Genomic DNA, 23,531 nt, shown 5'->3' with positions numbered 1-23,531 from the left:
TGATCCCAGCCAGTCCTCTTCAGGCCCTGCCAGCCCTCCTGGCTGCAGCTACCTGACTCCACTGCCCATGACATCACATTCTCTACCACTGGCTCTACATCCATCTCAGACTGCACACTCCCAGTCCGCTCCAGCATGCCTCCCCAGCTCTCCCGACTGTGCCTGCCACTCACCAACACCTGGTGGACCCCTCCTGGAGACTTTGCCTGGCAGTACCTTTCACTGTCCTCTCCTGCTCCTGGTCAGAACACCCTGTGGTTTGTACAAGGGTCCCTTCCACTCCTGAGCTCCATGCCCAAGGTGACCCCCCAAGACTGGGGAGTTCCCTCAAAGGCCCCCAACAGCTAGTACTCCATCTCAGTTCCCAGTTCTTCCACCCAAACTCTCCTCCCAAGCTGGGCTGACCCTGGGTATTTCAATGAGGCCTGCCCCCTGACAATCCTAGTTGGGGATTGGTCAGGGCTCCCCAAGACACCCCAGACAGCCCCTCCTCACTTTCCCTCCTTCCTTCTAGAATCCTCTAGAAGTAAGAGGGAGGTGACAGGAAGGTGATGCTGTCTGTGAATCACCAGCCTACTCTGAGCAAATCCCAGCCCACACAGGCCTAAACCAAACAGGCCTAGATCACAGCTAGGCCTGATTAAATTTACCTGTACTGACAAAAATCCTACTGCTAGCACCTACCTAAGGTAGAGGATGCTACATGGATTTTCACAGATTGTCTCAGTGACATCGTACATTAGCAGCACATGTTTGGTGAAATTGATTTTTTTGACAGTTAGGCCTGCATGTAGCAGCATCCCAATCTGACTCACTGCAGTATGAATGTAGTATTTGGAAAAAAATCAGAAAATATATTGTGGTGTCCCCTTGATATTCCCAAAAATGCAAAAACATTGAAAAAAATAATATTTATGAATGTTCCCCAAACTAATTTCAAATCAGTCACAGTATCAAGTGAGGTAATCCACATCACTTCAGGCATCCAGTGATGTAATTAGTCAGTCACCATGACCCATCACCTGCTCATGTTTACATGCTGCACTATTGTCACTAAATGACAGATTTCCTGCCTGCAGTGCTGTAAACAGACAGCCAAGAATCTCATGTAAAATTTGCCAGTAGCAATTTTAAGGCCCAAATTTTCAAGAGAAAACAAGCACAGATAGAGTTGTACTACAAGAATTAGGATACTGAACAGGATACAAAACTTGGCCAGGGGAACAATTTTAAAAATGGATTATATGCCTAATTTTTTGTTTTATTTATGAGGATGGAGGGGCGTTAATTATGAATGACATAATGTGAGGTGGTTAAAGTGCACACTGTTCTTGCACTTTTTTCTTTCAGTTGATGCCTTGGCATGCTGCAAACAAAAGGCTGCTTCAGAAAGAGATCATTAGAAACAAATGAAAGCTAAGCTTTGAACATCCCAAAATGAAAAAAAAAACACCTTAAAAATAACTCCTCTGAAACTAAAGCCAACTTTGTTTAAAAGTGAAGTCTTGCAGCAACACAAAAAGTTTGCTAAGGACAGGATAGCAGCTAAAAGTGCCAGCTGACCTTAAATGAACTATAAAATAAAATTAAAGACAAAGAGGCCCACAATAATAGCTACAAAAAAGACGGAAAAGGGGTCGATTGCCGAAGGAGCTAGCAATAGGAATTACAGTACAGTTACCTAACTGACCCTAATCTTTTCCTATGAAGTTTGTCAGATTTCCTTTCCTTTCCTTGCTTCTTCCAATAAGCTAATGCTCTGTGTGCACCCCTTTCCATTTTACATTGAGGGGCTATCACTTAACAAAGCGCCCATTATTGGCCCATTTAGGTTCAAAGGTCCTTGCAGTGCATAATTGCTACAAGGAATTACCGCATCAGTTCTTCAGGACCACAAACCTCAAACAGGCAGGATTCACCTTTAAATTCATAATAGACCCAAACTTAATCCATAATATTGATCATCTAATAAAAACTATATTGAAAACTGTATACTAGGAAATAAAGAAAAATAAAAAAGCCTATTTTTGAAGTTAATATGTACTGTAGTTGTACCTATTTATTCTTTAAAACTATAATATAAATGTGTTTGTTGCCAAAATGGGCAGCAGGTGACTATTAGAAAAACTCAAATGGCCAAAAGCAGATTTACTTTGGTTACCTCGGAACTTGACTTGAATTATTTCTCAGTTTTATTTTGCCCAAAGAAAAAAAAATTATATATCTAAATCAATCACAAAGCTTACTTGCAATCACAGAGATTTGTTCTTGTCTCAGGTACAGAGCAGGTTCATTATTTAAATGTGGGTGAACAAGTTCTGCAATACAAAGAAAGGGAATTTTCCATGAGCTTACATTTGTAAGCTGCTAACCCTTCTCATAAATGTACAAGTTGGCTGTCATTATGATCCTCTGGCTTCAACACTTTCTGACTCACTGTCCTGAAGCAGATATGAAAGTAAGGGTGTCGGTTTTAAGACCCCCCAAACTCATGGGGCTGTGACAGCTGAGCAGTTTCCAGGCTCCCCTTTTCTCTAGGAAGGTGGGTGGAGTTATGTTTTCAAATCAACTAATCACAGGTCAGGAAAAGTCAAATATGGTCAGCCTACCTGTTCAGGTCAGCTGACATTGTAGGTCAGCTGATCTCTAGGAACATTCTGGAAGATCAGGTCACATGACCTTTTGGAATCTTCTAGAAGGGCCCCCCCTATATAAGGCATCTCCCGGGGTCCCACTTTGCCAGTCTCAAGATCTCCTGCTTGTGAGTTACCTGGGCTATAATACATGCTATAATACCCGTGCTCACAGCAAGTGTTTTCTTGTGGACATGAGGAGCCTTATCTGTCCCTTGCTGGAGAGAGCGGGGGGAAGAAGGAGGAGAGGATTGGATGCCTTTCCCTACCTACATTGCTAAAACACTGGGACTCCTCCACAGGCATTGCCTCTTCAGCCGCAGCTCTGGCTGCCCTCCAGCTCCGCCGCCCCCCCAGCTATACCGCCACATCCGCCATCCATGCGGCACCCTCTGTCGCAGAAGACATCCAGCTGAAGGGACCTAAGTTGCCTGTCCAATGGAGGGATGAAGAATTGTGGGCCGGCATAACAGGAAGAGACCCCCTCGATGAAGCCCTGGAAGAGGAAGCCACACCAGCCAGGTCAGCGATGGGCGGAGAGGTGGGTGGGTATCTGGCCAAGAGGAGGTGGACCCAGCAACGCAGATACTCCCCCTCACAGCCCAGCAGAAGATCAGGTGTCCCCGCTCTTAGGAGAGAAGACAGCTCTGCCAGAGGAGGCAGAGCGTTCATCGGAAGTCATTTCAATTACAGCTTTTGTCTTCTTTGACTGCTTCATTATCTTCTATTGTTGACAGTTTAAAAGCTAATACTGCTGTTTGTTCCCAGCCTGTTTCTAATTCTGCTGCTGCTGTTTGGAATATATCTTCTTTTCCATCTAGCAGCAATAACATGGATTCTGCACAGGCTACTTTTAGTCCTGCTGGGGCAGCAGTTTTGGCTTTACCAGTTCCCAATGTTAATGTTCCCCAGTTACCTCTTATTAAAAGAGAAGTATGGGTTTCCTTTCTTTTGCTTACATCTATTTTATGTGAGCTGCTGATATCTAAAAATCTTTCCAGCCCTCTCAGAAGTGCCCCCATTCTGTTAAAATCGAGCTAAACACCTGTGGGAGGGTCTACAGACTTTCATACAGCATAATAACGACAATGGTCTGGCTCTAGAGTCTGGATCCACCCACTTTCCTGTCATCTTGTTTGACTGATGTCGGCTCTCTGCTCGCTCCCGAGACTTCACAGAGAGACTTCACAGAGCGCAGCTGCTCCCCCCTCCCTCCTCCCTCCTCTGCAGTTTGTTCCAATGTTCAGAAGAATCAGCAGAGATATTAGCACTTTAGTCAGTGACTAAGTTAGGAGAAGTCACTGATAGTGCTGTGTATGTAAATGTCCTCTACATATTACTATCTACCAGAGTGAAAACAATATATTTGTAAAGCAGAATACACATATGGATGTGACAGCACACATGCATCCCATGCATTACTGGTATAGTAAAATGAAATAAAATCAGAGCTAACATTGTGAATGAATACTTTTATTGAAAAAGGGGGAGTTGGTGGCATGTGTGTCTCTAATTAGATATGGCACCTCATCACAGTAAGAGTGTTAAATTGAAGTGGAGGGCTTGGAATATGGGATTATTACGGTGATAGGAAAACAACAGTACAAATGATAAAATTAATTATATTTATTGCAAAAAGTTAAAAATACAATTTATACAAAGTATAAAGTACAAAATGGAGCATAGGCAGATGAATACAACCAATGGTTGGCAATAAACTAATTATCCCTACTAGTTTCGCCAAAACATTGGCTTCCTCAGGGGATATGATAGGTTGTAGTTCTACAGAAAGAGAATCTTAAATTAGTATAATATAATAAAAAGAGAAAATAAACAACATTATTCATGCTACTCAAGCGACTGTGAAGGAGATTAGTACAGTCAAATAATCCCAATCAAGATGGAGATAACATCAATCAATGATTGTCACAACATACCCACAGAACCCCAGGGGGCCAGATGGACAACGTCCAATGTGAGGGTCGTCCTTCACCGCCTAGTAGTGTGGCTGCAGGGGGCTTTATAAAAAGAACCTTGGAAATGACTGTAAAAATACAGACGTATAAGGCTAAAAAAGCTCAGCTGTATATAATAAAAAGGAGGACAAAACAGTCCTAGATACTTACCAAGTACAAGGTATACTAATTGTTTTCCTGGCACCGTAATAATCCCATATTCCAAGCCCTCCACTTCAATACTTTTATTGACTATCTGGATTTTTATATGAGACAATGAAACTTTCCATTCACATCTACTTGTGTTTTCATACTGAAGCATAGAGCTCCTCAGACATGGACAGAGCTTTGCTCCCCCATAATTGGTGTATTATCTAGTACCCCATAGTAATAATGTTTCCTCCATTGTAAATAGAGTATTACAGGATCACATGCCGTACAGTGCCACCACATGCCATACAATGCCATCACATGCCGTACAGTGCCATCACATGCCGTACAGAGTCATCACATGCCGGACAGTGCCATCACATGCCGAACAGTGCCACCACATGCCGTACAGTGCCATCACATGCCATATAGAGCCATCACATGCTGTACAGTGCTATCACATGTCATACAGTGTCATCACATGCCACACAAAGTCATCACATGCCGTACGGGGATGAGGATGATGGGATTGTATAGGAGTACAGGGGATGGGGATGTTGGGATTGTATAGGATTACAGGGGATGGAGATGATGGGACTGTATAGGAGTATAGGGGATGGGGATGATGGGATTGCATAGGAGTACAGGGGATGGGAATGGTGGGATTGTATAGGAGTACAGGGGATGGGGATGATGGGATTGCATAGCAGTACAGGGGATGAGGATGATGGGACTGTATAGGATTACAGGGGGTGGGGATGATGGGACTGAATAGGAGTAAAGGGGATGGGGATGATGGGATTGTATAAGAGTACAGGGGATGGGGATGATGGGATTGTATAGGAGTACAGCAGATGGGGATGATGGGATTGTGTAAGAGTACAGGGGATGGGGATGACATCAGTGGGAGAGGGATGGTGGTGGGGGGATGGGATCAGTGACAGAGGGATGATTTTTTTATGTACAATAAAGGAGACTCTGGGGACATATCAGGGGTCACTTGGACCCATGCCGTTTTTTTCAATGAATTTTATCTATATTGCTGAGACCTGACAATTCATTACAGCCACAATCAGTTTTAAATTACTTTTTTCCTTAAGAAATGTCATTTTGCTGTGGCACTATTCTAAACAAAGGAAAACTGCACCACTTTACAGGCATACTATAGACACCACCCAGGCACGACATGTAAAGAAATATTTCATTTTTATTGTTTAATTTTAAGCATTATTAAAATCACTGCTCCTGAAAAAAACGGACATTTTTAAAACTTTTTTTTGCATTGATACATGTCCCCTGGAGCAGGACCTCGGTCCCCAAACACTGTTTAAGTGGTTGTAAACTCTCCCCGACAACTTTTTCCCATGTAAATCAGCATAAAAACCCTAATGAACAGTGCTTGTAGATATCTCCTTACTTGCTTCGTATCGTTGTAATCTTTTTTGTTCTTTAGAATGACTTCACTGAGCATGCCCAGATCTCCCCTGATTTACGGCACACTCTGTGTACTTGTCTGTCTATTATCAGATCTTCCTATGGCACAACACTGATATCCCATGAGACTGCATAATCACTCAGAGCTTCCTACTACACCCCATGTGACCATGTGACATCACATGGAGTGTAAACTTGGACAACTGACAGCATTACTGCAGCCTTATCAGCTGAAGCTGATAAGACTGACACAGGCAAACAATATATAATAGGTACAAGTAAACACTATGAAATACTATGAGCAGTGAAGCAGGGTTGCCATAGAAACGTTGGATTGAGAAGGAGGCTTGGTTAACGGTACAGGAAGTGCTCAATGTAAGGGCGGAAATACACTTTTCTGTGGACTTAGAAAACAATGCTTAAGATGGTTACTGCCTAACCTCTGGAAACAAGTTTTTAAAAGTTTCTTTAACCACTTCCATACAGGGCATTTTCACCCCCTTCCTGCCCAAGCCAATTTTCAGCTTTCAGCGCTGTCGCAATTTGAATAACAATTGCGCAGGCAAAAAACACTGTACCCAAATGAAATTTTTATCATTTTTTCCCCACTAATAGAGCTTTCTTTTGGTGGTATTTGATCACCCCTGCGTTTTTTATTTCTTGTGCTATAAACAAAACAAGAGTGACAAGTTTGAAAAAAACACAATATTTTTTACTTTTTGCTATAATAAATATCCCAATTTTTTTTTTTTTTAAACAAATTTTTTCCTCAGTTTAGACCGATACGTATTCTTCTACATATTTTTGGTAAAAAATATCGCAATAAGCATATATTTATTGGTTTGCGCAAAAGTTATAGCGTCTACAAAATAAAGGGATGGATTTATAGCATTTTTATTATTATTTTTTTTTTTTACTAGTAATGGCGGCGATCTGCAATTTTTATCATGACTGCGATATTGCAGCGGACACATCGGACAATTTTGACACATTTTTGGGACCATTCACATTTATACAGCGATCCGTGCTATAAAAATGCATTGATTACTGTATAAATGTGACTGGCAATGAAGGGGTTAACCAGGAGGGGGCGCTGTAGGGTTAAATATGTTGCTAGGGAGGTGATTCTAACTGTGGGGGGAGGGGACTCACAAGGGGAGCAGACCGATCGGTGTTCCTCTGTACAAGGAACACACCATCGGTCTCCTCCCATTTGACAGGACGTGGATCTGTGTGTTTACACACACAGACCCACGGTCCTGCTCAGTTACCGGGCAACCGCGGGTGCCTGGCGGACATTGCGGCCACTGGGCACGCGCAGCGGGACCGGAGCAATGTGGCGGGTGCTCGCGCGCGCTGCCGGCGGCGCGCGCACGCCCCCTGGGCTGCCTGGAATGCTGTGCTGTCATATGACGACGGCCCAGAACAACAGCTGCACCGTCCCGCTGTCATATGACGGCGGACAGGCAGCAAGTGGTTAAACAGTAAGTAATATGCGATTTGGGCTGAATTACAGTGGTTATAGTTTGATAATTACTTATTATAATGGACTAAATGAAAAACAGCATCAGAGTGGGAGGGTTTACTTCCTCTTTAATGACAATAACTTGCATACAAGCCTTTAAAGTTAGCACTTTTGATTTTTCATGTTCGTGTCCCATAGACTTTAACGGTGTTCGTGTGTTCGTCCGAATTTTTTGCCTGTTTGCATGTCCTGGTGCTAACCAAGCCGGGGGGTGTTCAGCTCATCCTTAGTTATCATCTGTCTGCTAATATTAGGAAAAAAATTATTCGGGGTGATTTTGTTGACATATTGTCTCTTCTTCCCTCTTCCAAAGAATTTTTACTCAAAGTGGATAAAAAAGATGACAAAACTGAAGAGGACAGGCACAGACCTGTAGCCAGGAATTTTAACAACTGGTTACAGGCATATTGTATTTATTGCAGTATTATTTGTAAAAAACATCCGGAGAAAAATTTTAGTTTATTAAAAATTTTAGACATTGTTTTGGAGGCCTACAAAAAGTTTGGAAGAGTGTCCTGGTTTGTCTATGATGAGTCATTTAGACAGAAACTGTCTGTTTGCCCCAGCTTGAAATGAGGTTGCAAAGACATTGGTCTATGGCTTAACCTTTTTCTGCTTCAACGATCATTTGTGGGTAGACAGCAGCCCCTGGTGTCTTTCACACCCATTTTACAAAAAAGGAATCTGTTTTGTCTTTAATGACTCCCAGTGTAAATGGCCCAGTTCATGTCGCTTTTGACTTGAATGCGCGTTTTGCGTGGGAGCCCATCCAGTTTACAAGTGCTTTAAGATAATGGCAATCGACAATCAACAGCAGGGTCGAGAACCATTTTCAAAAAGCTCCATCGCCAGTGAACCTAATAAAAATGCTCCCATGGCTGCATTTGTACATAGACAGGCCGATGGCTCAGCTTCTTCTGAAGGGTTTCAGGAGGGTTTCTTACGTCCTCCTTTTCAAGGCCAGGGCTGTATAGTTGAGAAGAATTTAAAATCCATTTTGGATTTATCTGAGATTGTTGGGGATAAAATTTAAAGAAATCTTTGACGGTAGGGTGTGTAGGGTGGCAGGCTGCTTTTTGCACCCTCCTTTTCAGGATTTTAGAATTTCACCATTGAGAATTCAGCATTCTTACAGGCTTTTTCTTCATTTATCTTTTCTAAGGGATCCTCTCTAAATGATCAGATTAGTGATGAATTGGCTACGGTACATTAAGCTACGTTTGAAGACGCTTTGCAAAAAATTTGTAGTTTAGGCTGGAGCGCATTTCTCGCTAAGGCGGATGTGAAATCTGCTTTTTGCTTACTGTCCATTAACCCTTTATTGTTTAATTCTTTAGGTTTTTATATCGATGATTGTTTTTTCTTTGATAGATGTCTTCCAATGGGCTGCTCAATTTCTTGTACATACTTTGAATCCTTTTCTACATTTATTAATTGGGTGGTTAACATTTGGTCCGGGTCTTCTTTGTTAATACATTATTTAGACGATTTTCTTTTTTTGGGTAATTCAGTTATTGACCGCAACAAAATTTTACACTCCTTTTTAACAGTTTGTGCTGAATTCAATATCCCTTTGGCCCATGAAAAAAAATATTCTTTCATCCACTTGCATAATTTTTTTAGGTATCACCATTGATACTGTGGCCATAGAATTCAGATTGCCAGATGAAAAAATGCTACATTACAGAATATCATAACCATGGTAATTTGGAAAAAGAAAGACATTTTGAAGGCCATGCAAAAGTTTCTTGGCCTTCTTGCATTTGCCATTAGAGTATTATCTATTGGTAGGAAATTCTCAAGGCATTTTTATTTGGCAATCTCAGGTTTTAAATCTCCTACGTCCCATATCAGGATCACTACTGAATTAAGAGAGGATCTTCTGGTTTGGGCTCAATTTTTAGACAAATTCAGTGAAGAGGCTATTTTTCAGGAAGAATTTGTATCAGATGATGATTTTTGTCTCTTCACCGATGCTGCGGGATCAGTTGGTTTTGCATCAATTTGGAAGACCCACTGGTGCACGTCATTATGGCATCATTCTTGGCGAACTAGAGGTTATTTAAAGAATGTGGTGCTGTTGGAGTTATTTCCTATTCTGGTTGCGTTGGAAATTTGTGGTGAGCTTTTGAGAAACAAAAGGATTTTTTTTTAGCACTGATAACAAGGGGGTCCTTTTCGCTTTGAATTGCTTATGCTCAAAATTCCCTCCAGTTATCGTTTTAATTAGGCATCTGGTTTTCAAATGCCTGAGTCTTATCATATGGGTGAAGGCTCTCTACTTACCAGGTAAGCATAATGAGATTGCAGACTCTCTTTCTCGTTAGCAGATGAACCGATTCAAGCTTCTTTTACCAGCTGCGGATGAGATAGGAATCCAGGGTCCTTCATAACTTTGGGACCTAATTTAGAATCGGTTTGCGCAAGCATTAAGGGATCATTCGCACCTTCTACCTTTGTGGTTTATTCAACAGCTTGGTTGCAGTGGCTCTCTTACCTAACCTCAATTGGTGAACTTCCATCAGCTTTCCCTGAATATCTACTTTCATCCTCCTTAAACAGTTTGATGTCCCAATCTTGATCCTGGCCCCATATTTAGGGCTTTCCTTTTTTTTGAAATTACATAATCACCCTGCTTGCCATACATTTTTTCTAGTGAAGCAGGCATTGAAGGGTTACAAAAGGGGCTCTCTCCACCAAGATAATAGATCAGCTATAACGCCTTCTATTCTTAGTTAGCTTTGTAGGGCAGCCAATTCAGTTTGTTTTTCCCCTTATGAGGCACGTTTATTTCAGGCGATTTTTTCTATTCTATTTTTTGGTACACCCTCATAGATATCAAAAATTGGGCATCTTATTTAGTCATGTGTCATTTGTAAACAAATCCTGGCTTGTGGGGGACAGTTAATAAAAATGGTTTTGATGTATGGCAACCCGAGCCGTAGTGGCTGGGTTGTTCTTTCACTGGTCTGTTATGAGTAAGCTTATTATTATTTGATTATAACAGCGTTATTTATTATTGAACTGTTATGTTTAAAAATATACCAATAATAAAGAGGCTGTGGCAATTTTACCTCCACCATTTAGCTCTTGTCTTTATTCTGTGCTCCATTTGCTGTCTACCCCAGTTCCAAGAAAGCAAGGGGTGTCGGTTTTAAGACCCCCCAAACTCATGGGGCTATAACATCTGAGAAGTTTCCAGGCTCCCCTTTTCTCTAGGCAGGTGGGTGGAGTTAGGTTTTCGAATCAACTAATCACAGGTAGGAAAGGTCAAATAGGGTCAGCCTACCTGTTCAGGTCAGCTGACATTGTAGGTCAGCTGATCTCTAGGAACATTCTGGAAGATTAGGTCACATGACCTTTTGGAATCTTCTAGAATGGGGTCCCCCCCCATATAAGGCAGCTCCCGGGGTCCCACTTTGCCAGTTTTAAGATCTCTTGCTTGTGAGCTCCCCTCCCTCTCTGTCATGGCCTAACTATTATGTGGTTTGGTCACCTTTCATTTGCTAGAAAGGAGGACAGTTACTAAAAATGGTTTTGATGTAAGGCAACCTGAGCTGTAGTGGCTGGGTTGTTCTTTCACTGGTCTGTTATGAGTAAGCTTATTATTATTTTATTATAACAACGTTATTTATTTTTGAACCGCTATGTTGAAAAATATATACCAATAATAAAGAGGCCGTGGCCATTTTACCTCCACCATTTAGCTCTTGTCTTTATTCTGTGCTTTTTTTTACAAAAACTGAGCTTTCTTTTGGTGCTTTTCGGTCACCACTGGGTTTTTATTTTTTATTATATATATAATTAGAAAATTTGGAAATTACTTTCTGCTTTAAAACATATCCAATACATTTTTTTTAAATCTTAATGTATTCTGCTACATGTCTTTGGTAAAAAAGAAATTCTCAGGAAGTGTCTATTTACTGGTTTGCTGAAAATTCTAGTGTCTACAAACTATGGTATATATGCTGGAATTTTTTTTTTTTTTAATACTACTAATGGCGGTGATCTTATAATGGGACTGTGATAGTGCACCAAGCAATCTACTGCCACTGAGTGGGGACAGACTTACTGCCACTGACATCACTGATAATACTATATGCTGTCACTGTACTAATGACACTGGCTGGGAAGATGTTAATATCTGGGGTAATCAAGGGTTTAAATGTGTGCCTAACAATGTGTAATGTATGCTGATTTTTACTAAAGATCTTTGTTTCTTATCCCTGCTTTTTAGGGATAAGAAACAGAGAGATCGTTCCCTCTGTACAGAGCCCTGTATTGATTGTTAACACAGGACTCTGGGCTGCGATTGGACACACCAGCCAATGATTCATCATTGTACAATCGCCTTTAGATCTGCCATCAACTATGTAGTGCAAGGACCTGTCTGATTGGATACAGAGTGATTGGCTAGATGTGTGTGCTCCTATTATATAGTTTTGGTAAATCTAAAGGAGATTGAATATAGATTGTACAATCAGATTTTATAGTGGATGGTGAGCTTTACAGAACCCACAACATACATCTCCTGTTTTTAATGCTACAGCTCTATCCACCTAGGCTGTTGACTGATCCCGCAGCTCCTGCACACTCTGCCAAATTAACGATCACTGCCTGTGCATTTAGTGAGAACAGTGATCCCTGATTACATTTAAAAAATGTGCACCTGCAGAGGTGGATGATAGTGCTCTCCTGGAGTAGAAGGGTAGATGATCCAGGGTGTGTGCTAATGAGGTCAGCTGGTGAACTCCTTCCTGTGTCATGTCCTAAGGTCCATCCAGGAAGTAATGGAGAATATTTTTTGTACAACAAGCACTGACACTGAGGTAAGGGCTGTGTATGATAAATAAAACACTTTTTTATCCATGTAAAAGAAGTACATGAATGGTATATTGGTACATAGGAGAGCTGATTTAGAAAAAAAAAGGTGAACTTAGCCTTTAAGCCCCATAATACAACATTGACTGCTGCTTTGAAATTTGTGAGTGTGCTTGGTAAAAACAAAGCTTGCTGCTGTTTCCGCAATATTGTTGCTCCATTGAAATCATTTACACTTGACAGCGCAGTATAGAATTTTTCTTTTTTTTTTTTTTTTTTTTTTTTACAGAGAGAGAGAGGGAACTGAATGCTTGTGATAGCTGTTATTTACTATGCAAATGGCCTCTGCCATGGTAACAATGCATCCAGCACAGTTTTTATTTGCTACAGTACACAGTCTGCATGTTTAAATTGAAGTTGCTTACTTTTGTGCCTACACATTACACAGATTTTGTTTTCCTTGACACTTACTAGAGAACAAACTGCAATTAATACAGCTTATTTTAGCAGACAGCATCCAATTAGTTATCATCCATTTTCAAATTGGGATGCTAGACAAAAAAAAACCTGGAGCTGGCTTCTGATTCAAAAGAAAAATACATACAAACTACAGGTTTTCAAAGACACATTTTGCTCACAATGGCAAGGATACTCACTTGACCTTTAATGTGAAACGGAGTGTTAATTTTTCTCTGTCACCTCTTAATTGCTTCCTTATTATACTGTTCAAGCAGTTAATTGCTAGACTGAGGGAGAAAGTGTTTTCGGGGGGCAAGGAAGTGCCACAGCATGAAAGGAACAGTATGCTCGAGTAATTGGGTCTGTTATAACACTAGCTGTGGCTTTACTTTTAATGGTATCTACTAAAATTAATAGGGGAATCTTAATTGTTTTATTGTTAGAACAATAAAAATGTCATCTTCATTTTTTTTTCCATCCGTAACAGTAGCAGCCATAATCTGGATTTTACCTGCAAAGCTATAAAAATAAATAATACTTGCAGTAACCCCAGCACTGCTTAAAGGTTTGTTGATGTCCACCTCAGGTGTGGGTGCTCACGTCTCCAGGATCCGCTCCTTCTAAACTAGTCTATGTACCATAATAGAAAACTGCACACTGCTAATCCATTAGGCATAAAGGCAACTTTATTGTTACAGCACTAGTGAGGACACTCCACCCAGCATTCTTTTTGATGCATTTCTCCACCTGCTATGCTGAACAAGCCTTAAAGAGGAAGTAAACCTTGATGGGTTTTACTTCCTTTTTATTTCCCAGCAAAGTAAAAGTATGCAATGCATACTAGCACATTATGTGACACTTACCTGCAATCTTGCCCGCACTGTCCCCGCTGCAGATCGCATCCGGCTCTGTAACTGGTCAGAGTCATGTGACGTCACTCCTGCGCATGCGCTATTGAAGAAATGTCGTGGGCCACTGCTTCTTCACAGCGCATGCACCGATGACATCATGGGAGCAGTGTATAGCAAATATCTCCTAAACGGCACACGTTTAGGAGATATTTACAGTGCCTTATTATAGGCTTACCTATAGGTACAATTTACCAGTGGAGGTTTACAACCTGTTTAAAGTAGTTCTAAAGCCTAAACATCCCCCTCATGCCCCCCCTTTTTACTTACCTGAGCCCTCACTTGATTCAGCACTGTGCACCTCTGCAGCTCTTCTCTCCCCACACTTCCAGGTCTCACTGCATTTGCTGGGGCACTGAGAGACATTGGCTCCCGATGCTGTCAATCAAAGCCAGTGATGAGGGAACAGGGCGGGGCCGAGTCCTACTGTCTATGTCAATAGAAGCAGCAACGAAGCTCAGGAGTGAGCATGCATGAGTGCCCCTTCCCATGGGGGCACTGGACAGAGAGGAGGAGTCAGGAATTCCGTGGGGGACCAGAGAAGAGGAGGTTTGAAGTGCCTTGCACCATTCAAAGAAGGCTTGAAGGTGGGAGACCCGAGAAGAGGATGCTTGAAGTGCCTTGCACCATTCAAAGAAGTGAGACGCTAGAGCTAGGTGGGTTACCTAGCTTTCGGGAGCATAGGAATAAATTAATCAGAGTGGTGTCTATCTCTTAGAACCTGGGCTTCAACAGCCAGGCCAACAAGGCCGAGGACTTTGAAGTGGGGTGGTAAACCACTCCTTGGGATGTAAGTATAGACTTTTTTTTTTCATTGTTCCCTTTACAGTCACTTTACCTAGAGTATACAGGGTAAACGTTGTAGCTACCTAAACAAATACATACATAATTTTGCTAATGAACAATAACATGCTGGCTTAGTTTTTGTCTCTATTATTGTACATTTTCCTGTGCAGTATTTTAAATTTAAATTGTACAATAGGTAATAATATGATTCTTGCAGGAACCATGCCCACTTTAACTGAAAGTCTCATCCCTAATTAAAGTACATTCTCTGTTTACAAAGGCATTAAAGTCAACCTTCTGCCCATGGTTGGAATGAAAACAATAGTCTGCTAAAAATAACATTTGGACCACCATGTTGCTGGTGAACATGTGCAAATCCTGGTAAATCCAGAAAGATAAACTCACCCTAAATTTTGTACAGAATCATAATATGCATATTTATTTTAAATATACATATATGTGCAATATAACAATATATACATATTTTATCACAGAACAAGAGTGCAGCTATATGTGTGATATGTAATCTCCGAGTAGCATGAGATTATTATTATTATTATTATAATTATTATTATTATTATAATACAGGATTTATATAGCGCCAACAGTTTACGTAGAGCTTTACAACTTGAGGGTAGACAGTACAAATATAATACACTTTAATACAGTAGGAATCAGAGGGCCCTGCTCCTTAGAGCTTACAATCTAAGATTAACTCTTTCTGATGCCGCGTACACACGAGCGGAATGTTCTACAGAAAAAGTCAGACGGAAGCTTTTCATCATATATTCCAATCGTGTGTATGCCTCATCGGACTTTTTTTTTTTGAAAATTCTGACGGACCTAGAAATACAACATGTCCTAAATATTTCCGACTGAACCAATTCCTATCCGGAAAGCTGCTCATCTATATGCTGTTCCAATGGACCAAAAACGACGCATGCTCTGAAGCAAGTAAGAGACGGATGCTATTGGCTACTGGCTATTGAACTTCCTTTTGCTAGTCCCGTCGTACATGTTGTACGTCACCACGTTCTTGACGGTCGGACTTTGGTGTAATCGTGTGTACGCAAGACAGTTTCAGCGGAATTCCGACGGAACTCCGCCGGAAAAACCTTCAGAGTTTATTCCGACAGAATGAGAGATACACTATGTTCTACACACTAAAACTATTGCTGCTACCAAGCAATACAAATGCGCCACGTGTATTTGAGTACTCAAAGGCATAAAGGAGACATTCAACTATTTTAGCAGAAACATATTAATGGGCTTGGGAATTCAGAGGTAGTTAATGAATTAGACAAATTACATTAACATACTTTTTGGTAAAATGGAATCTGACAGAATGATTGCTGTCAAAAAGCTCAAGTTCAATGATTATTTTTCAAGTGTAAAATTGGTATTCCAAGACTGACAGTCAGTTTGATCACTTAAAATACATTCAGTCTGAATTCTTAGTTTAAGTGCAGTGGAAGTCCTAATTCATCCAGCTATATTTATGCCTGAAGTGTCTTTAAGGGTCAGTCCATTAAAAACTGGTATTTCTGTTTTTGGTAGATGCTGGTGAAAAACATACAGTTACTTTTATCTCTCCAGAAAACCTACTGATAAAGTATCCAATTCTAGGCTCTTGGATCTGCACACATGCTCTGGCTATTATGAGAGGATTCGTTCACGTATTTAATTATTTTAATATATGGAGAATGCAACAGAAATTGTTGAAACATTTAAAGGTAGATGGATACAACCAAAACTCTCAGGTGGACAGGAGCAGTGGAAGGGAGTGACTGACCACCAGTTGCCACCTGAACCATACAACTTCAGTGTGTAGGTGTGTTGTCTTAATTTTTTTAATGAAAAAACATGATTCACATTTTATGAAAAACCATCTTCTAATATTATCACTTTTAGCTGCAATCACTCCTTCATGCAATTTTTCTCATGCACATTAGCTGTTTGTTGATCCTACTGGTTTACATGTAGGTTTATCATATTTCCTCTGTTGGGGCTGTTTCACTGAGACAGAAAGATTTTGGTCATATGGTAAATCTATTTAAGGGCAATTTGAGTTGTTATTATCAAGTTTACTTAAAAATATTTTCATTATATATATATAGTATATAGTATAATATATTTTATTTTTATGCTACCCTAAATTTTCATGAGGGCATTTTCTGTGCATAGTTTTACATTTACATTTCGATGACTACTGGAATGTCAGACAATGCAATCTTTCTGCAAAGATAATGTAAAATGGAGACTGCATTTTTTGCTCCACAATGATAACACAATACTTGGATTAAAGTAGATCCATTGTGCATTGGAGATTTTGGGGGAAATTTACTAAAACTGTAGAGTGCAAAATCTGGTGCAGCTGTGCACAGAAACCAATCAGCTTCCAGGTTTTATTGCAAAGTTTAATTGAACAAGCTGAAGTCAGAAGCCCGAGAAGAGGGTCCCCCACAAAACCATTACACAGAGCAGGTAAGTATAACATGTTTGTTATAAAAAAAATTGCCTTTAATATCACTTTAACCACTTGCTCCTGAGGCTATATATATATCTATATAGTATTCTAGTATAATATCTATACAGCCTAAGGACAGCAAGTGGTAAAACATTGTGTCATACACATAATTTTTAAATAATAAAAATAATTATTCTTGCAGTGTCTTAGTGATCAATAGGGATGAGGTTTGGGTTTACCGCTACTATGGTTTGAGAAGAACCTTGTGAATTTTGGATTCATGTTCAGATTTTCCCAGGAGATTTGTTTTAAACCATAATGCACTGTAAAGGCCTTTGAACTGTGGCCTCTAGCCTTATAAAGGCCAAGAAGGGAGCTTGTGGTTAAAGCGTTTGATAACCCCAATAAAAAAAAAAAAAAAGAATCATGCTTCTTTAAAGCATGTTTTATGACACAGTGCTTGTCCTGTGTAATTTGCCCCCCTGTAACACCTAAAAAACCTGGATGATCCTGCCAGTTTCTCCACACTCCTCTGTATACTGACCATGGTTTATCATGGCTGCTGAGACCAAACACCGTGGTAAGTTTACATGCCTCTGTCATCAACAGCCTGCTATCTGCTCTCCTCTCTGCTCCTGTGTCCTCCTCCCCCCTCCCCTCTCTGTCTGTGTGTGAGCCCCCCCCCCTCCTGCTGCTCTCAAAACACTAACTTGTATACACCATCAGCACCGCCTCCTATTGCAGTGTCCCCCTCTGTGAATGATTTATAAATATAAATGCTGTAAATACCTCATTTCACAGCCGAGATTGCGATCACATGACCAGCCAGCTCTCTCCTCCTCTCCTCCTCCCCTTCTCCTCCCCTCCAGACTGACATCAGCAGGGGAATCTCAACCCTGCCCGCTACATCTCTCAGATGAGAAAAGGAGAAAGCTGGCCAGTCACGTGATCACAATCTCAGCTGTGAAATTAGGTATTTGCAGCATTTATTTTTATAAATCACACACAGAGGGGGATACAACAATAGGAGGCAGTGCTGATGATGTATAATGATGTATACAGGTTAAAGTAGCTTAACAACCGCTTTAAGCCAGTCCCCTTACTATATTAAAAGGGTGCACAGAGTATCCATAGTGTCAGTAAATTGGAAGCTCTTGTAGGAAAAGCTGAAGAACTGCATTGGTAGTGCTCTGGGCAATTATGCTTTTTGCTGACATTTTCCCTAATTATTGTGGGGGCTTTTTGTCTTTTGTTTTATTTTTTTGATTTGAGGTCAGTGGTCACTTTTAGCTGCTGTCCCTTCTATAGAAAACTTAATTTGCTAAAAGGCTTTCCTCAAAAAATGACAGGATTTTTGACTTACTATAACATCCTTTTTTGGAGTTCAATAAGGGACACAGGATCAGAACTAGACACTGGCAAACAAAAACGTTTTTGGTCAGCTGGTTAAAACCCTTCCCACTTCCATCAAGCTTCTGGTTTGTGAAAAAGCATTAGTAGGAGTGGATCATAAGACAGAGATGGAAACTGTGCCAAAAATCCTTTCTTATTTGTTCATTAAGGGACACAGGGTCAGAAGCAATTCTGGGACAACCAAGATCCAAAAAAATCCAAAAGCAGTCCAAGCGAGGAGTAGGCAACACAGCAAACAAAAGTCTAACAAGCCCACAAAAAACAGTGGGGGGCTTGCAGCTCAAGGAGCTGCTTTAAGTGCCTTGCACCATTCAAAAAAGTGAGACGGTAGAGCTAGGTGGGTTACCTAGCTTTCAGAAGCATAGGAATACATTAATCAGAGTGGTGTCTATCTCTCAGAATCTGGGCTTCAACAGCCAGGCCAACAAGGCCAAGGACCTTGAAGTGGGGTGGTAAACCACTCCTTAGGATGGAAGATCCAGATGATCTGGAAGAGTCAACAGGGTATCTTCCAGGAGTCTGACCTGGAAATACACCTGTGCGGTTTGCCATTGAATCTGGAAGCTGAGATGCCCAAATCTGGCATTCCATACTGGCCACACATCTCCCCATGCAGAAATCATACTGCTGAGTCCAGACACAATTGACCGAGGAAGTCTGCCGCCAGTTGTCCACACCTAGAATGTGCAGATGGGGCTAGAATGTAATGTTTTGTCCAAGACAGAATCTTGTCAGCCTTTCCTTTACCAGTGAGACCTCTGGTTTCTCACTGATGGATGATGTACTGTATACCACAGCTGTGCTATTGTCCATCTCAATCCAGATCATATGACCTTGCAACAGAGAGATCTGGTATTGAAAGGACAACTTAATTGTTCACAGCTTCAGGATATTGATCAAGAGATTAACTTCCTCTTGTGACCAAGACCTCTGAATCCATAGGGTGGCCATGACTCCTCCCCAGCCTGTCAGACTGATATCCATTAAGGGAATTTTCCAGGCTAAGGAAAGGAAGGATATTCCTGACTTCAGGGGTGTATTTGTGAGCCAACAGGCGAGTGACAACCTGGTTCTGGGAATCAGGTGAATTGGTGAATCCAGAGACTGTACTTTATTGTCCCATGCAGTTAGAACTTTGAAGTGCAACAGTCTGTAGTGGAAATGAGCATATGGGACTGCCTCGAAGACCACCATCAAGCCTATACAAAAGCAGTGAGTTAAATGGCTCCTGGACTGCAGAATCCAAATATGGTAGCGTAGAGTCAGGAGTCTGTCCTACATTGAGTGTTTAAAGTTCCAGAATGAGTTGTATGCTTTGGGAATAGAGATGGGCCAAACAACCCCAGTTCACACCAGAACAGCCAAACATCGCAAAACGTTTGGACCCGAACACCATTAAAGTCTAATGGACCTGAACTTGAAAAATCAAAAGTCCCCATTTTGAAGGCTTATATGCAAGTTATTGGCTATAAAAAGGGTATGGTGGCCCGGGTATTGCCCTGTGGGACATGTATCAATACAATTTTTTTTTAAACTATAGTATTTAAAGGAGTAGTTATTTTAATGATGCTTAAAGTGAAACAATAAAAATGAAAAATTCCTTTAAATATAGTGCCTGGGGGGTCTCCTTAGTCTGCCTGTAAAATGGTGCATCTGTAGTATGCATAGAACATGCTGCAGCAAAAAATGACATTTATGAAAAAACGGCCTGTGGTCCCCCCCAAAATTACTAGATAATACTAGACCCTTATCTTAGCATGCAGCCTGGCAGGTCAGGAAAGGGGGGTGAGCAAGCGCCCCCTCTCCTGAATCATACCAGGCCACATGCCCTTAACATGGGGAGTGCCCCCCACCCCAAAACACCTTGTCCCCATGTGCCCCCACCTCAAAGAAACTTGTACCTATGTTGATGGGGACAAGGGTCTCTTCCCCACAACCCTGGACTGTGGTGGTGGGGGTCTATGGGCAAGGGGGTAATCAGAATCTGGAAGACCCCTTTAAGAAGGGGGCCCCCAGATCCCATCCCCCTATGTGAATGAGTATGGGGTACATAGTACCACTATCCATTCACCAAAAAAGTGTCAAAAAGTAAAAAAAAACACAGAGACAGTTTTTGACAATTCCTTTATTAAACAATAGAAAAAACTGTCCCCCGATGTAAATCCATCATCATTCACGATGCCCACCCCATTCTCATTCACTTTGGGGGGCGGGATCAGGGGGCTTTCAGATTCCGACAAGCCCCTAGCCCGCATACCCCCATAACCACAACCCAGGGTTGTTAGGAAGAGAACCTTGTCCTCATCAACAAGGGTACAAGGTGCTTTGGGGTGAGGGGGGCAAGGCCTCTTGGCTGCTTCTCTGATTAATACTCTCTTTGCCTGAACTGTCAGTTTAGGTGGACGGCCATGTCTTGGTAGGTTTGCAGTTGTGCCATACTCTTTCCATCTTTGGATGATGGATTGAACAGTGCTCCATGAGATGTTCAAAACTTGGGATACTTTTTTATAACCTAACCCTGCTTAAAACTTCTCCACATCTTTATCCCTGACCTGTCTGGTGTGTTCTTTGGCCTTCATGATGCTGTGTGTTCACTAAGGTTTTCTAATAAACCTCTGAGGGTTTCAAAGAACAGCTGTATTTATACTGAGATTAAAATACACACAGGTGGACTCTATTTACTAATTAGGTGACTTCTGAAGGCAATTGGTTCCACTAGATTTTAGTTAGGGTATCAGAGTAAAGGGGGCTAAATACAAATGCAAGCCACACTTTCAGATATTTATTTGTAAAAAATGTTGAAAACCTTTTATCATTTTCTTTCCACTTTACAATTATGTGCCACTTTGTGTTGATCTATCACATACAGTAAAATCCCAATAAAATACATTGACATTTTTTATTTTAACATGACAAAATGTGGAAAATTTCAAGGGGTATAAATACTTTTTCAAGACACTGTACAGTGGTCCCAGGCTCCCCGGTGGAACAGAAGAGTCCAGGAACAGTGGTGGTTGGTACCTGGAGGGGAATGCTGTAAAATTGATCAGCAACCATCTGTATTGCCTTTACATGAAAGCTTATTGACAGCTGAAAAAACAGTGTAGCTGCAGCCATGATATAACCGATTGCTACCCAAGACAAATATATATATATATACACACAATATAATATACTATCTGTAACTGTAAATCTGTAAATATACTAATTGTATTGAAATTGTATTGTCCCCCTTTATATTGTAAAGCGCTGTGTAAATGTTGGCGCTATATAAATCCTGTATAATAATCATAATATACCTGTATATATACATATGCTAGATGGCAAGTCGTTAAACATAAAGCACTGTATTCCATTTCAACCTACTTTGAGATAAACTACTAATCTAGTACACTTTGTCTGTCTTTAATTAATGAACTCTTAATGCTGATGGGTGTCAAATATGTTAGGTGTATTTTTTTTTTTACATAAAATGCTATAAAATTAAAGATGTATATTTATTTTAGGCAACAGCAAAACAAAATATTTTTCTTGCACTGTCTTAGCCAGACATTTATTTATGTCAGGTATTTATTTTGCGCTGACAGTTTACATATTAATTGCACATTCACATCAGTCCCTGCCCCCAAGGAGCCACATACCCATACTAGGGCAAATGTACACAGGAATGTGGAAAGAAACCCAAGCAAGCACAGAGAGAACCTGCAAACTCCAAGCAGGTAGTGTCACTGCTGGAATTCAAACGAACGACTCTAACACTAACCACTAAGCCACTGTACTGCCTATACAGATATTCAAAATGCTATACCTTTCAGTTATTCAGTTACTTAATCTACATAGAAACAAAGAAATCATATGGCATAAAAAAGACAGAGTAGTTAATTGAGGCTGACCCAGAGGGTTTTGATTATTTCATTTGTTTTTTCAATTAATGTTAACTTTATGCTATTTTGACATACTGTATATGGCAACTTCACCTCTCCTCTTCCCTACTCTGTCTTTCCTGTATAGTGTATATCCTGGTATTGTTATTTACTAGTCATTTGAATCCTTGAACTATGTCTCTGTAATTTCAACAAGGTCCAAGTTGTCTCTAGACATGAGAGCTGTCAGCTCACAAGGCTTTTTGCATAAACTACGAGCATTAGTGCACACAAACACTGCTATCTACTGCTTTATTTTTACCACAAGAAATTTTAACCGAAGTGACCAACCCATTAGTCCAGTCCTCAGCAACAAAAACCCTCACATTTGTTTCAACCTGCCGGGGGCATAAATGCTCCTCATCAATTACATCTCTACCCCATTTCTCAATTTAAATGCATCTCCATGACTAACATAACCAAAACCTTCAGCATTGCACCAATCCTTTAACCAAACATTGAATTTTGCTATACGAAGTACTTTCTCTTGTTGTCCATTATGCACAGGTAAGACCTCTGAAGATGTAACAGTACTCTAACTATTAAAGATCCTGGTCCAAATTCTGAAAATCCTTTTTTACAGAACGCACACTATACTGGGACAAATCATTTGTGCCAAGGTGCACAATAACATCAACATTGCACACTTCACTAGCTTTTTTGACTTTTTTTTTAAATGTGCCTTTTATCTCTCCTAACAGTAGCACCAGGCAAACACCACTTCCACATGATTTCCTAAAGAAACACCTCTTTCAATTATGTCTACTATAAACCATACCCATTTTTGTGTTACTATGTCAAAAATATCTATTAAACCAGCCCCAGAAGGGGCTGCTTAAGTATGTTCAGTCCATTACTCTGCCTCTCAACCCTAATAATAACCTCAGCCCCCTCTGGCACACCTGGCAATAGTGTAATTGCAATGACCAATGAGAAACACACATGTTATAATAAAACACAGAAATTGTCTTTACTGCAATATTTCTGTAGAAGAATAACAAACAGTAACAGTATATAGTCAAGTGATCAACTAGAGATCAATAACTGAGATTTAAGA

Source organism: Aquarana catesbeiana, linkage group LG09, assembly GCF_042186555.1.
Source record: "Aquarana catesbeiana isolate 2022-GZ linkage group LG09, ASM4218655v1, whole genome shotgun sequence".
Taxonomy (NCBI): domain Eukaryota; kingdom Metazoa; phylum Chordata; class Amphibia; order Anura; family Ranidae; genus Aquarana; species Aquarana catesbeiana.
This window is presented reverse-complemented; position numbering follows the sequence as displayed.